Genomic DNA, 16,062 nt, shown 5'->3' with positions numbered 1-16,062 from the left:
ACAAGAGGATGTGGCTTTGTTTTCCACAGATCGGACATCCACAAATAAGCTAAGTAGCTGCTGCATCACTGTGGCAGAGTATGAACTGCTTCAAAGGCTGTCCAGCAGGTAAAGTGGAGGGAATTATCTATGAACTAGCAATGCAAAACCATGCCTGGGATCGCAAACAGCTGAATCCCATACCCGAGACTTACACAGGGGCATAAATCACTTTGGAAAAAACCTGCTGTATCAGTTAAAGATGTTGTTGCCTATTATCGCTGTACGCTAAGGCACCGTGTCTATTTTGGAGCTGAAGTATAAGAGCTCTTGCTAATTCACCACGCTGCAAAATCAAACAGATGAAGCTGAACGACCCTCTTTCAAAGAGAATGATGCTAATGGGTGCTTTTGCTGTGAAGTAGATGAAGAGTGCTTGCACTACCCTTCCTCTGGCCTGAGCTGGGGAAGCCGAACCTGGAAGCAGCGGTGTCTGCAGAAGCGTTTGCTAGACTTAGCTCTGGAATGACCTGGGCTGTCTCTCTAGATCCTGTGATGCAGCCCCTTTCTGAGAACAAAGAGAGTGACTGCATTTGTTCACTTACTGTACTACTTTAATTTAAAACTAGAATAAGCTGGCATAAAAAATAAGAATAAAGGGATTCCTTAGATCCAGGTTAAGAAGTTGAGCTGAGCTTTTAGATTGTGTGGTGAGAGTTTGCTTTACTTCACTTTAAGCACTAAATTAAAAATAAAAATCTTTTGGCAGCAGGCCATGCAAAAGAAGCAAAATGCTAACTAATCATATTTAATGTTAAGATCAATGGCGCAGTATTATGAAAGCCTGAAGGAATAGAAATGTCTTTTCTTAGCATACACAGTAATAGACTCTGGGGTCAAGAAATGATATATTACAGTAATATCTGCTGCCTTTTAAAATGACATTTGTAATAAATGGCATATATTCCTCTTATAATTTCTTTATTAGTAACACAAATTTCACCATCTGTGATTATCATCATGGATGGCAGATGAAAAATTCCCCTCTGCCAATGAACATACCAGTTGAGTTACACCAGGGAGGCATGTGGCTTGCCATGCATATAAAGAACGTAGCCACAGTGGTTCCTTTAGTGTCACACAATAGCAATTATAAGCCTCTTTACTTGACAGGTGGCCTCTAACCTTCCTGGGCTTCTTCGAGCAGAGTATCAGATATCACAGGTGAGGGAATACATCAAAATTAGAGCGCCATTTACTTTCTGCGTGCATTTGGCATAGTCCTGAGGATCGGCAATGGACCTTATCCCACAATCAATTTCCTTTCCATCCTGATTGAAGGAAATGTATGACTTAGCTGCAAGCTCTGTTGAATTCCCTACCACGATCTCTGCAGATATGTAAATGAACATTAGCTGCAGAATATCAGATTATGGAAATGCTTAAAGAACATTATGGCTTGAGGAAGAGGGAAAAATAGTCTTTTGCTAGCAAGACATTTTCTCTTTGAAGGAAACACTTGAGTGACATGAAGTTGAGGCTAAACTATAAATTAAATATGAAAAGCCGAGTGAGAGGTAATTATTAAAATGATTTGGATTAGATGGAGAAATTCAAGGCCTGTTTCAACAGAAAGCTTGCATGCCTGCATAAAGAAGTATGTGAATTCATTGTCAGGCAGTGACTTTCAGTGAATTGACACAAAAGAAATAGTAATTTCTACAAACAGAGCATGAACAGACAGGAATCCAAATGAACATCAGGAATCCACTGCGGTATGGGTGAGCTGATATCCAGTGGCAGACAGCTCCAGGGTGACTCCCCTGTTATAGCCCCAGGACGGCAGAGGTTTTTGTCAGTTGCCCAAACAAGGGTTTCAAGTCCTACCTGGGGTGCCTTGGGGTGTCCCGAGCCCCCTCTCCGGGAAGGTGCGGGGCTCCTCTTCCTCCCCTGTGGGCATCCCAGATATACCAGGGCATCTCCAATGCCTTTATAGCCACCCCTGGCTGAATTGAACACCACAGGACACATCTGAAATGTTAGGAATCTTGATTAGAAGCTAGTGAAAGACTTAATGTTTTAAGGTCAAAAAGATGCAGAGCATTTACTACTCTATCGCAATGTGCTGATCGTGATGCCGTCTGATTCACAAACACAAACCAGTAGCTGGTTTCAAATATTTACATTACTTTCTGAAGACAGATTTTTTCCCTGGTTTTATCCAATAGCTCAGTCTGGAAAAGGCTGTCCATTTGCTTCTGCATGTGTGCAAATATCAAAATTATTCTTCCTTCATGTAGAGGTGGTGGCTTTTTTCCCAAAACACTAAATATTTTTCAACCCCGCATTTTATTAAACACAAGTTATCAAAAGAAGAAATAAAAGCTCAAGTAGGGAAGGGTTGAGAGGACGTATTCAATAAATTTTGTTCAGTGTTTCTGTATTTGGGTTCAAAATGATGATGACAAATAGCTAGAGTGTCAACATTCTTGCAAATGAAGAAGACAACAACCTGGATCACTGTCCCAAACTATACATAAATTCCGATAGACTCTGCCAAGGAGAGTAAATTTATGTTTGCATTTTTATGAGCGTGATCAGATTCTGGATCTACAAGTCTATACAAAGACATCTGTGTATTTTAATAGGGATCATGATTCTACCACACACACATGCCTTTGCAGAAGTAAATATAAGAAGAATTATTTTCCTATTCCCCACTGGAATCCCATCTGGCAGTACTAATCGACCAATTACCTTCAACAGCTAATGGATGAAATGATAAAGAAACTGTGCTGAAGGATTATATTTTTGGTTACTAATCTTGAACAGCATAAATGTCAACTACAGTTTCTGGCTGTGGAAACAAACTATTTTCTGGATAAATTTCGGTTAATCATTTTCTGACTGTAAAGAAATAGTTTTCAAAGAAAATTTTAGATTCTACTGGGCTGGCTTGGCTTCTTGTTTTGACTCTGATCCTGTTTTAATTACTTTGTCACCCTCTCTTGTTTGCTAATGAACCTGTCCTTAATGGTCCAAGTCTCTCCACACTGATGGCATATGCTCTCACAATCTTGATTCACCGAGCCAGTACATTTCTAAATTCAACCTTTTCTCATTTCGAATGTTATGATGCACTCAGGGAATGAACCAACAGAGACATTCAGGATACTTACCTCTCAGCTGCCTAGAAATTTTAACATATATTTTCTTGACGCAATTCCTTTTGTTGCCCTGATTGTTCTGAATAAGCTATATTCATCTATAATTTAAATCTTGTGATCTGTTCTGAAAGCCTCCATACAGCCCATTAAGTGTCATAGTTTTGGCTGTATACTGACTGAAAAGGACTCTTACATTACATGATTTGTATCATTACATTTGAAATAGACACATGAAAAGAACACAGCTACCTTGGCACAAATATATTATAAAATGCTATTTGATCAACTTGAAAACAGTGTAAGAAAATATTTGCTTTTAACTTTGAACTAAGTATCCAGTTCATTATTCCTCATAACCAGATGTTTTAAAGTTTTTTATTTTCCGTTTTTGTGGGGTCTTTTGTGGGGTTGATTTTTTTTTTTTTAACGTATTTAATGAAATTGGAAGTGAATGTCTTTAAAAATGAAGTATTCAGCATTTTTTTTTCTCTCCCTCTTTCAGTTAATCTGATTTAGAGGTATGAACAGCCAAAAACCTTCTCAGTTAATCCCACAGAATAGCACTAGTAGTTGAATGACACCAGCCTTTAAATGAGTTTGTGTCAGCCCACTTAGACCCTAAGCACCTTAATTAAAGCTCCTTCCTCATTTCAGAAGGTCAAGTATCAAGTCAGTAACAGGACAGGCACTCTGTTGTGTACTCTGTTTTATGAACACAAATGCACTATTTTTGGTCCAGATATTTAATTGTTTTGGTTAAATGATTACCACCTTCCCACCTTGATTTTGTTCAGTTCTGGGAAAAGAAGGTCCCTGTATTTGTAAGTCAGGAATAATCAATGCTTGAAGCTGTGAGCCGTGCTAAGCTTTATGATACTAGCTCATATTTTTGAAAATGTTGTACTTCTTTCCCATTTTTCCTACGATGTCCATCAAACAGCTCTCAACTTATAATTTCCCATACATGTTTCTGAGCTTCCTGGATTCATTATATACGTGCTAAATATTCTTGCCAACTTTATATTCTGACACAAGTAGATGATAATCAGTACTGAAGGGAAAAATACAGTGTTAGTGCAGATGAATAAAGCATCCTTAAAGTTTCGTATTCCCAGAAAAATGCAGACAAAGCAGCAGAGGCTTAGGAGCAGCATGAACGATAAAGTGAGAAGTGATACTTGCATTTGTTCTGTGCTGCTGTTTCTCTACCAGAAAAGCTCAGGTGGTGCTGGCTTTTATCTCTCTCTGAGCTTCGGCCAATCTTTTCCTGAATAGATCAGCCAACACACTGGCAGTTCGCTGATCTTCTGGGCCATCCCATATGTTGTAACCTGAATAAGACTATGCTCAATTATTTGTCTCATTAAATCTCCTGTAGCTGATTGATTCAGGCCCTTTTCTGAAGATAGAAGACAAATCCCAGATTTACCACTGTGTCATTGAAATCAGGTTTTAATTCTCAATGCCTTCAGACTTTTTTCCATGGGATTTACTCCAAAAAGGAGATGTGGGAGGAGAGTGGATCTGAGGAAAGAGGAAGAGACTGTTCTACACTCTCCTGAGCAATTTGAGTTTTTTGCCATGGAGAGGTAGTTCACTGTAACAGGCCTTTCAACAAAAGGAAAATAATTCCATGTATAGTTTTTTCTTCAAAAGATGCTGCAAAATTATAGTCCATGGTAGAATTTAATTTAATTTTGGAAATAATGTAGAACGTAAATACAGAGTATTATACAGCAAGGAATTTAAGTCTGAGTGGCAAACAGAGATTGGTGAACAGCACAGTAGAGCATTTCTTCACGCAGAGAACTTCTTACATTTTATCTGCCAATTATGCTGAATAGCAATAAGACCTGCTTAAATTAAAACATTACTGAAGATTACTGTATTCTTGTCTTATAGAGTGGTAAATATTAAGTACATATTTGTATGTTGCTAACGTGGCTGAAACTCCCCAGTCACAGCCCGACAAAATCTTTTCTGGTGGAATCTCTCATGATTCTCCATGAAGTATTAGCTGTTCAGGACTAATGACACACAGCTGAGCAGCTTATTTCCATCCAGGGCCAGGTACTGCTAACACACAAGCAGAGTACTATTTGAATAATGTTTAAAATCTGAAACTGACTCTAGGTTTCATCAGATTTGAATATTATAAGAAAAGAGGCTTGATTCTGGGTCACATTCAACTTCTAACTGGTTGTACTCTTAATGTTTGGTTTGGACACATTTAAAATCTCATGCAAATATGGCGCAAGAAACCGGTGCTGTCAAAACAGAATGAGAATCATAAAACCTGGGCTTCTGTCTGAAACTATAGTTTGCACACAATTCACCTCAAATCAGAACAGCTCTTCAGCAAGACCTTAACTGTTTTCTAAGGTACCGGAAAAACACGTACGTGTGTATATGTATGATTTCCAGCAACTTCCTACAACATTTATTTTTCCATTGAGTGGCAATAGAGTGGGAAAGCTTTCACAACTTTCACAAAGCTTGCAATTAAGCTGTTACTAAATCAAAAATTGGTTTTTAATGATTGTTGGAGTAGGGAAAATGCATCAGAAATTTCTTTCTAGTCTCAGCTGTTCAGTGCTTATTGGTTACTAATCTCAAAAAAGATGACAAAACTAACTTATTTTCTTGGTTCTCCAACTGAGGGTATAAATACAGAGCATGAGCAGTGTAGAGCATCTTGCATTTCCTCTGCTTTGCTGTGGATATAAAAGATCTTCTGGTGTGTCGCAAGCTATAAAATTATTCTGCAGAACCTTACTTGCATAAGATACAAAGAGTAGACCGTGTGTTAAGAGCTTATTACACGTATTGCCGAGCCTATGCGTAAGAGCTGATGGACTGCAAATAGCCTATAGGCATGGAAACCAAGTGAAAGGAAGTGTGGTGAAATACTCCTCTTATACCCTTTTTATATTACACATGCTGGATTTCTAGCTCACCTGCAACACCAGGTCAGAAAGCTAAAGGTCAGAAATGCCAAGTGTAAATATTGTATTACCTTTTTTGGTATATATCTGTTCTCCTTTCTGTCTGAATAGAAAGTGTTTTCTTTCCCTTAATACCTTTGCTTCAAGGAAAAGAAGAATCTCAATGTACAAACCTGCTATTTCCTTTCCACAGTAGAAGCAGAGGTGGGGAATATTATAATGGTTAAAAAGAAAAAGGCTTTCAAAATTGGTGCTGAAGGATTTGAGATCCAAAATGTGATTAGCAAGCCCTTGCAGTGGAATACTGTGTGCTGCGTGCAGGCGGATCATGAGATGAGGCAGGAAGGTTCCAGAAACCTAATGTAGATCTGAATTTCTGCAGCTATCACGGATTGAACCAAAACTGTCAACCTGTGCATTTTTACTTAAACCGGAGGTCTAAAATTTTGCTGTTTGGGTCCACTTCTTCTTCAGGGTTTGACTATACCCTGGTTTTATTAGGCTGAGGATTTTAACTTAACACTAGATCATAAACACCTGAAAAGGGGGAGCTGGAAATTTATGAGAGAAGCACTAAGAGCCCCTTATCTACAGTGACAAAATTGCCACCACCATAATCTCTATTAAGTGCTACAAAATTAGAGTGTAGCAGCTCTGAAATTACATGTGACATCTGCATGAATACCAAATCGATTCATTACGTTCAGCCCTATTACAAAAAGCACTTACTGAATTTATACTGGTTACAACTCTTACAAATTAACAGTTACCCAAGCGAACTTACTTCCCCGTGTACATATATTATTTAAAGATCTCAGTTCAGTCAAAAGAAGGTAACAGTGCAAATAATACTACCACTTAGCATGGAGTATCATATCTGAGTAAAGTGCCCCAATACTTTAATGCTGTTTTAAAGTGCTTGATTTTTAGAAAAGTCTCTTTTTCCCCCCCTTTTAAAAAAATTTTTGATTAAGCATGCCATGTCATTGTTCCATCCAGTCTCTCAAGAAATGAAGTCTAAAGAGGGAAAAACCAAGAAAGAATATGATAAATGTTCAAATTATGCAGAATTTGCCTTTTTGAAATCACATTCCCTATTGTGCAAGCCAGAACTTTATAGAGATATAAATCACAAAGAAAAAAGAAGCCAGTAATGAGATAGAAGTATATTTGAAATATGGATGCAAATCCTCACCACCTGCTGAGCAAAAATAGTCTGCAGAGACTGTCCTGAAAATTGAACTGCCATTAACATCTTGTAAGCACTAAATTTGCAGCAGAAGAATGCTGGAATTATATGTCTGTGAAATGCCAAAGGCCTCTCTGATTTATCTCTAAGCGGAATGTTTCAGCTACATCTACATAAATATTTTAACAGGAATTTAATTTTCATTTTAGTCACATAATAAATCTTTTTATTGCACAACATCATCTTGTCCTAAATAAGTTACCTTTTGCATATGAGCATGAAGACAGTTGTGTTCATTCTTCTTTCTGGTTTGACAAATACTGTTTGAATATACGATGTATCAGTGCACTTATTTACATAAAAACCTTGCCACAGGCTGTTTGATTTTGTCTAGAGCATCTATTCATTTAGACATAACTTATCCAATGACTATCAATTGACTTATATTTAACTCCAGCTCTGGACCTCTCAAAGGTACACCAGAATAGAACAACAGTAAAAAAACAACAAAAAGAAATCTAGAGTGGGTATATTGGCAGCAGTGCGTACACTGGCAGAGGAAAAACGTCAGAGCTTTACGGCTTATTTTGTTTTCAGTGCATTTTATAAACAGCAGTAGGAACTGAGGCAGCTCCTGTCTGACTGCATCTTACTGTGCATTTCAGATATCATTGCTGTTGCAATTTGATTGTGTAGCGTTAGATATGGTGAAAATGTTTAGCCAGTAACTTATAATGTCTCCAGAGGATGATAAACCAGGCATGGATTACTTTTTCTGCTTGGCAATATGCTGGAAATAAGCTCCTAATAGTAGAAAGTTTGTCATGAGCAGGGCAGTCCTGTGCAGAGCTACCTGCCGTTCCCAACTCTGTTTGGCACCGTGGCACACAAGTTACCGAACCAGGAGTGCTGACAGTGCGGGCGTTGAACAGGCGCATCTGTACGTAGCCTTTTTGCCATTCCCTTTGCAAGCTCTTTACTTGCTTTCTTGCTGAAAGAAAATTGTGATAGAGCTGCTGTAAATCTCTCTTCAGGCATGTGAGTTCATTCCGCACAAATCATACTGCCCTGCCTGCAAATTAATTATCATTTCTGATTTATTCAATCTCAAAATCACGGCATAGAACATTTGCTCTAGCACTCAGAGGGGAACAGGCACAAGTGCAAATAACAACTGGCAGTTGGAATTAGGCTGTTAAGGAAGATATTTTCAAACGTTTAAACTGAAGCTGATATCAAGCAGCTCTAAACAAGTCTTTCACTCTGAGCTGGGTACATATTGCTCATTTTTGGCTCTGAAGATCTTCCCACAAGACTGTCCCGTTCGATAAATTTTCAAAATCAGAGGTAACCATAAGTATATGTGCTTACAAACCTGATGGCTTATTTTTTTTAAATCTGACTCTAAATTGTTACCTAAAGAAGCTTTAGGCTGTGAGCCAAATCGGCATATATAAGTTCAGATACATTATTACGGCCTTCCCCAAGGCAGTTGTTTGCTCTGTAGAGAATTAAGAGAACAGCAGACATTAAGGTTGCCTAGCCAGGATCATTCAGCAGACCTAAGCTGATTATAAAAAATTTTAGAAGAGCGCATCTGGACATTATGCAAAAAAACTTGGGCATCTTTAAACCTCAGATGACTGTACTACTCTCTGCATACAAATGTATGGTATGTAAGCAGATAGATGGCAATGGAAACGTAGGTACAAAGACAGCCTGTTGAAGGGTAAGCTCCAGTATAACACAGGGCACTGCAACGCAATCGTCTCTCCATTCCTGCTTTGAAAGGTAATTTGTAGTTGTCTTTGTAATTATTCAGTCACTGACTTCTCTATTCTGCCTGTTAAGCCTAGGATTTCTTCTTTCTTATTAACTACTTTAGTCTTCGTCTTGTCTTTTCCATTTCCCTGATTGTCATATAAGCTGATCAGAAAAGAGTTTAAAGAGTGCTAGCAACAGCAGTCTATAGAAGAAAAGACACTTCTCCTTGGGCAGGTTTTTAAAGGAGGGTTATGGCAGAATCTGGGGTGGGGGAAGTTCCCTTTAAGCCACTGTGACTGCCACAAAAGCTTCTCTTTTCCTTCTAAAGTGCATAATGGAGGAAAGAGAAACACAGCAAATACGCTGTTGTACTTCACACACCTTAGCAAGTAGTTAATTGACCTACTTAGGAACAGTGACATGCTCAGCTAGTCTTTGTGCTTAATTAATAGAATCATTGAATATCTGGTTGAATGAGATCTTTGGAGGTCGTCTGGTCCCATCTCCAGCTTGAAACGGGACTACTAATCAAGACCAGATCAGAAGAGCCCTGGCTTTTTCTAATTGCATCTCCTATCTGCTGCACTGCTACACAATTACACTGTATGAAAGTCATCTGTCTTCCCCAAAGTCACTTGGGACTATTCATTTTTAGAGGCAGGCCACCAGCTCACCAAACCTTTCTTTAGATCAGATAGAGAATGCTTAGCCCTAGCCCTATTTTTTTTACCCCAGGTTCCTATATCTTCCCTGAATTTATGGCTCCACCTGTAAGCCATAGAGCCTTGTCACCACCTCGTCAACAATTCACATTCTGAGAGATCGTGCAAATGCTATGTGTTTTCCACATGAATCCATTTGCAGTTATTTAGCGTAGGTATTCCTATAATGGTAACCTACTGGGAAAGTTCAGTGCTCAATGGTCCTTATGCTCACTGTTCATTTTTTATGGTATAGTGAACTACAATAGACTCTATCATAAAGCCTGTGGGAGTACTGGCTGATTCCAGGCCAGGCAAAGGACTCTTATTCTCTCTGTTCCCCTTCAGTCACTTGTATGTGACTGCTCATTTTGGCTGTGTAAAATCCACTCCCGGTCACCTAACGTGTAATGACTCTTTTGCTCTACTCAGGTATGGCAAAAAATTCTGAGCAGATCCATCATGGAGAAGGCAGAGAATTAAATCCACATTTTCTTGTGCCCAGGGGGGAAGCGCTGTGGAATTAAAAATGTTCACTTAGCTGTAAAGTTGTAATTGGGTGGCAGCAGATTGCCAGTACTCAGGAGTCAGGCAGCTGAAATTCCCACAAGGGAGTGCAATGCCTCCCAGAAAACAATGCAGTACTTGTGTTACATGAAATTTCTCCTGTCCTGAAATTCTTCCATTTTGTTCACAGCCAAGGTGAGGGATCTGCTTGAAATAGCTGACTAAGTTAACTCAGAGATCAGTCTGCTTTGATCAGAGATCACAATTGGATTCTCCTTCTTTAGATGAGAGGTTCTTAGCATAGCATCTCCCTGAAAAAATTGAATAGTGACAAAACTTGCTTATCTTCAGAAATTAAGAACTTTTAAAATCAGAAAACCAAGATTCAAATGCAAAACATAACCTGTCTGTGGCAGATTCAGTGAGATCAGTGGACAGTCAATGACACTTGAAACCAACAAAAAGTTTATTCCTTTGAACCTGCACAGCTCAAGGAAAACAATACTTTCTTCCTCCCCTTACCTGTCTTTCATTTTAGCGTAAGATTTTGAACTTGAACATTCCTGTAAAGAACTGCAAGACTAAATTAATACGCTCTACTAAAATATTTATCAAACTTTTGGAATCCTTGCTGGGACAGGTGAGGGTCACAATTATGTACAAATATGTAGCATGAAAATGAGAAGCCAGCTTGTCTCACCACAGATAGTGGGCATGTGTAACACCAGCACCTGCACCTTCATAGGGAAAATAGATCAAGTGAAAATGGAGTGCTGTCTCTTCTATGAAATGGCAGAGCAAATAGTGCATCTGTTTAAAGAATAGTGTAATTGCCAAACTTCGGACATACTAAGAGAGATAAACAAAAGATTTTCTGTGACACAAAGAAATACTTCGGTAGTACCCATTTTTCCTGCCCCAAACACTAGAATAGGAAAAGCCTTTTGTCTAAGAATCGTGGTGGAGATATTAGGGTAGAGTGCAAGGTCTTCACTGGTAAAATGCCTGCCTGCTTGCCTTAATCTGCTTTAAATTATGCTAGCTGTCCTTCTGGTTTCCAGATTTGGGAAGAGAAGGACAAACTTCCTGCTATTCCTGTTGCAAACCACAAACCCGGCACACCGTTTAGAGACCTTTTACAGTGCAATTCCCCCAAGAAAGCTGTGAGAACCTTGGAGGAAAAAAAAAGTGCCAAAATGTAATGTTTCGTTCAAGGACTGAATAATGAGGTTTATAGATTTCCTGTGCACCTCTCCAACAGAAACAAACTAATAGCGTGCAAGGCAGGAGGGAGGGTGAAAGAATTCCCTGGGATGGATTTCATATGCTGAAGCTATTATTGAAATATAGGTGCCCATCTAGCTCAGGATCGCTGCTCAACAGAACAATTGTATGAATTGTCTCTGACTAATGACAATAAAAGGCCTGAATCTCTGTATTCCCTGGGCAATTTAAAATCTGAGTTTAATATATTGCAGTTTCTTTTCTGAACTAATGCAATTGTATAAAAGACATTTTGTTTAAAAGAATGCTTTGCTGTGAAGAGACACGTACAGGAGGTGTGTCTCAGAATGCTACCAACCACCCTTAAAGAAGGCTCTTAAAAGAGTAATATATGGAAGAACATTGACATCTACCTGTTTATTACAGCAACAATAAGCATTATTAATTGTTATTATTATCCATTTGAGCGATTTCTCAGGGACAAGAAGGTGGTTTAGGCTTAGCCTTCAACTGTTTAGAAAAATATTCATACAAAGCCGAGTAGTCTTAAGTAGCTCCCACTAGCTCAGATACCCCCCTGTTTGCTGTTGTGGTTTCTGGGTCAAGAAATTTTTGGCTTTCTCACGGTCACATTTCCTGCTTTCAAAGCCTGTAATACATATAGACTCTTTACCCCTGCATGTAGAGCACAGCAAACCTCCCAGTGCATGGGAGTTGGCTCTCATCTGTCAAGTCTTGGGCAATAACCACCTCAGCTGTGCATATATTTACTACATAAAAGAGTCTGCCTGCTTCTTCTGGAGATTCCACAAGAGAAAGGGGTCTGCTGCTGGCTTCAGATCCCACACTAACTTGGCAGCCAATATCACCTCTGAAGAAAATGTTGTATCACTGAATAATTATGCTCAGCTAGAGCCCAGCGGCGCTGATCAGCATCTGTACTGCAGATGTGTAAAAGAAGATCTCACCCCTACCTTAGACATTTTGGAGTCTGAGGTTGCAGGGGGTATATAAAGGAAAGGAGAAAAACAAAATGCAGGTGCTTTTCATGTACGAATATGTTCATAGAAAAACCTGCTCCTCAGAAATTTCCTTAATTGGTTGACTTCATGTAGGCATCACAGCAAAAGTATCTTGAGAAGCTAAACTACTCCAGTGAACAGGAAAAGGTGAATTTCAAAATATTCAGGTTCAATGTGATTTAGAAAAGCTCCAAAGAACTGTAGAGATCCTATAAAGGCCACTATAAAGTCTCGAGTGCTTCTTCAGCATGCGGTGTGAACCGAAGACGACCTGCAGCACAGCGACTTCATCCCTTCCATAAAGGAAGGTGCAAAAACCCCTGCAGCAAGGAAAATCTTAAAAACGTGGTGGGGCCACAATATGTTTTCTTTTCAGTGGGATAAACGTGATGTAGTTACCAGTACTTCCCAATGGAAATGCTTTTGTTACCATAAACCACTTTGAAGTAGTTCACGGAAACCACACAAGTCCTTAAATAATTCACAATCTAGTCTGTATTTCAGTCAGTGATACGTAAGACTATGTTATTTCCCCTGTCCTTTGCTCCCTTACAATTCTTCACAGAACCTGCTTTAAAAGCAATGTCAAAGTGTCAAAGTGCTATTTAAGCAGGGTGCATCTATTTATATCCTGCAGATAAATCAGGGCTTTCCTTCTCAGGTCACTCTTTAAAAGCCGCAGGATTTTGCATCAATGAAGAAGACTCAGCAGCAATATAATCATGTGGATTATATTAAACTGGACCAGTTGAAGGACTTACTGAAGCCCCGTAAAACTAATGGATGTTGCTGAACTTCGGTATTCACATAAGAGGAATGTACGGTGAACTAGTTACAATTTCTATTCTGTGTACTGTCATTCATTTCACAGCTTCCCCAAGTAACGTTGCCTCAGCAATCGTGCAGCAGCAAACTGTCCCCAAAGGCCACATGTAAAGTCGTTATATAGAATCCGATGAGCATTGTTTCTGGGCTTTAATTGGAACCTACATCATTTTGACTTGTCACAGCCCGGTTGTGTGTGTGCCTATCAGTACGTTCATGTCTATTAAACCTCTTGCGGTCTTCGAGATCTTACAGTGCTGGAGGAGCTTGCTGAATCAGGATCTCTCACATTACATGGTCATTCACTGTTTGCTAACTAATGAGGAAAAAACAACAAATAAATCCAATGGATGAGAACTTATTCTATCATTTATCCAACAATGCCAAAGCTCTTTAGAAACTAAGTTTAATTAGCGCTCCATGGTGAAGGCAAACATAATTATCCTCATTTTACAAAGTGAGGAAAATAAGATTAAAGGTCTGCCCCAATGTCATGGTGAATCAATGAAAGGAGCTTCCAGGAACCCACTGTTCATTAAGGCTGTAAACTGAGCCAGACTTTGGCAGAATGCAGCAGCAGCTTAATCTGATAGGGTTTGCCCAGTACTTCTGCTTTTGAGCCTCAGCAGAACATAACCTTTTACCCAATAAAAGTATGCGATGAAACTTTATGCAGAGCACTAAGAAGCTAGTCTCCCTGGGCAATAAAGACTAGAGTAGTACATTATTCAGTCATCTCACTAATTCAGGCTCCTCCTGCAGATGACAGGCTGCAATGTATATGGTACTAGTAATGATGCTGGGTGCAGGCACCTAATGTTCTAGGACAGCCATTATGAAAGATAAGCACATCATTGCCTCTCTCTGCAGTGATATTTCCCCTTGGACTATCCACTGTAGCCAAGCACTTGACTAGGATCCCAATTAATTTATTTCGAAAAGCTTAGATGGTGTTTTTTTCCCCCTCTTTTCCAGTATATCTTATAGCCAAAGAATTTTTAGTATTTGATCCCAAAAGTACTTGCATGGGAAAAGGTTTTGGGTTGGTTTTATTTTTTTGAGTGTGTGCAGACGTTGCAAACACCCACCTGCCAAGGAAGTTACTTTTGAAAAAGCGATGAGAAAGCAGCTGCTTCCAAAGCTTTTAAAGTCACTCTTAAAGTGACTTACCTAAATTCATAGAAGGTAATCTGATCTCTGCTTTTAGTAAAGAATGAGGGATGAGGGAGAAGCAATGAAGGGCGAAAAAGACTAACTCTGCATACAACAGACGCAGGGAACGTATCAGAGAGACATGCATGCAGATGGTTCATGAGTGATTGGAAAAAGGTTTCAAACGCTTGTACCTCAGGATATGCCATTATCTGCTAGCTATTGCATGGAACTGAAGTTTGTATTCAATCAGTCAGCTTCAGTATATGCCTAGTAGATAGTAAATCTTTACATAACATTCGGTAGAGCTATTATATCACAGTTTCACAGCATTCCTCCTAGCTGTTAAGCATTCTTTTCCTCTGTGTCAGATCTTTAACATCGGTTTCCTCCCTAGTTCATCAGAGGAAGGTGTTTTTTAGTCCTTTTTGTGGTGGAGGACCTTTTAAAAATCTATTAATTTCTCAGCATGGCTGATTCACCAGACCACTCTCACATGCCAACCTACCCCCTTCCCAACACTGTCCAGGTACCCGCTCGCTCAAGATTTAATTTCTTCCAGCGGATATTAACTCTAAATCCCAACTGCATGCTTATCCACGCTGCCCGTTATTCCAGCCCAGCTTCTTGCTTGTGCTGCGGCTCTAATGAGTTAGCTGGCCAGGGTGAGGGCTGCACACCTCTGATTCCAAGAGCAAATGCCAGCACGGCACACCAAGCCCCGGTACCAGCCCCGAGCCCCTCTTCAAGTGACGGTATCTCCAAAGCGGGGGAATGGCAGAGGAAGGAGTGTGTCTTCGCCTGACTCTTCCCCGCAGCTGATTTCAGTTTGTCCGAGTTTTTGTTTGCTGAGAACCTTTACCGGGCTCAGCCGTAGATAAGACGAGAGTTGTTTTCTGGTTCAAATGCAGTAGGGGGGTGGCTGGAAGAGGCAGCGAGCAGATGCGCAGAAGATGCAGCTGGAGCCAGGAGTTGCCGGTCACCTGCTGCCTGCATGGGCACCGGCAGCGGGCCGGGGAGTGGGGCCCGTGGGCTGAGGGCTCCGGGACACCCTGCTCCCCTCCGGCAGTGTTTTCCACTCGCTGTGAGATGTCCAGGGCTGTAGCCATGCCAGGGTTGTGTGGTACAGCAAGCATGTTCCCAGGAGGAACCATTTTGGCGTTTGGCACCGTTGGTCGCACTTAGGGAACAGTCCCGTTCCAGTGGGATGGGGGAGAGAATCGGGAAAAAAAAGATAAAACTTGTTCGTTGAGATAAGAACAGTTTAATAGAATGGAAAGGAAGAAAATAATGATGATAATAATAACAATAATAAAATGACAATGCTAATAAAAGAATTGGAATATACAAAACAAGTGATGCACCATGCAATTGCTTCCCATCTGCTGACCAATGCCCAGTTAGTTCCCGAGCAGCGATCGCCCCTCAAGCCAACTCCCCCCAGTTTACATACTGGACATGACATCACAAAGTATGGAATACCACTTTGGCCAGTTGGGGTCAGCTGCCCTGGCTGTGTCCCCTCCCAACTTCTTGTGCCCCTCCAGCCTTCTTGCTGGCTGGGCATGAGAAGCTGAAAAATCCGTG

The sequence above is a fragment of the Haliaeetus albicilla genome, chromosome 5 (assembly GCF_947461875.1).
Source record: "Haliaeetus albicilla chromosome 5, bHalAlb1.1, whole genome shotgun sequence".
In the NCBI taxonomy this organism is placed as follows: domain Eukaryota; kingdom Metazoa; phylum Chordata; class Aves; order Accipitriformes; family Accipitridae; genus Haliaeetus; species Haliaeetus albicilla.
The sequence above is the reverse complement of the archived record's forward strand: the minus strand, read 5'-3'. Positions refer to the sequence as shown.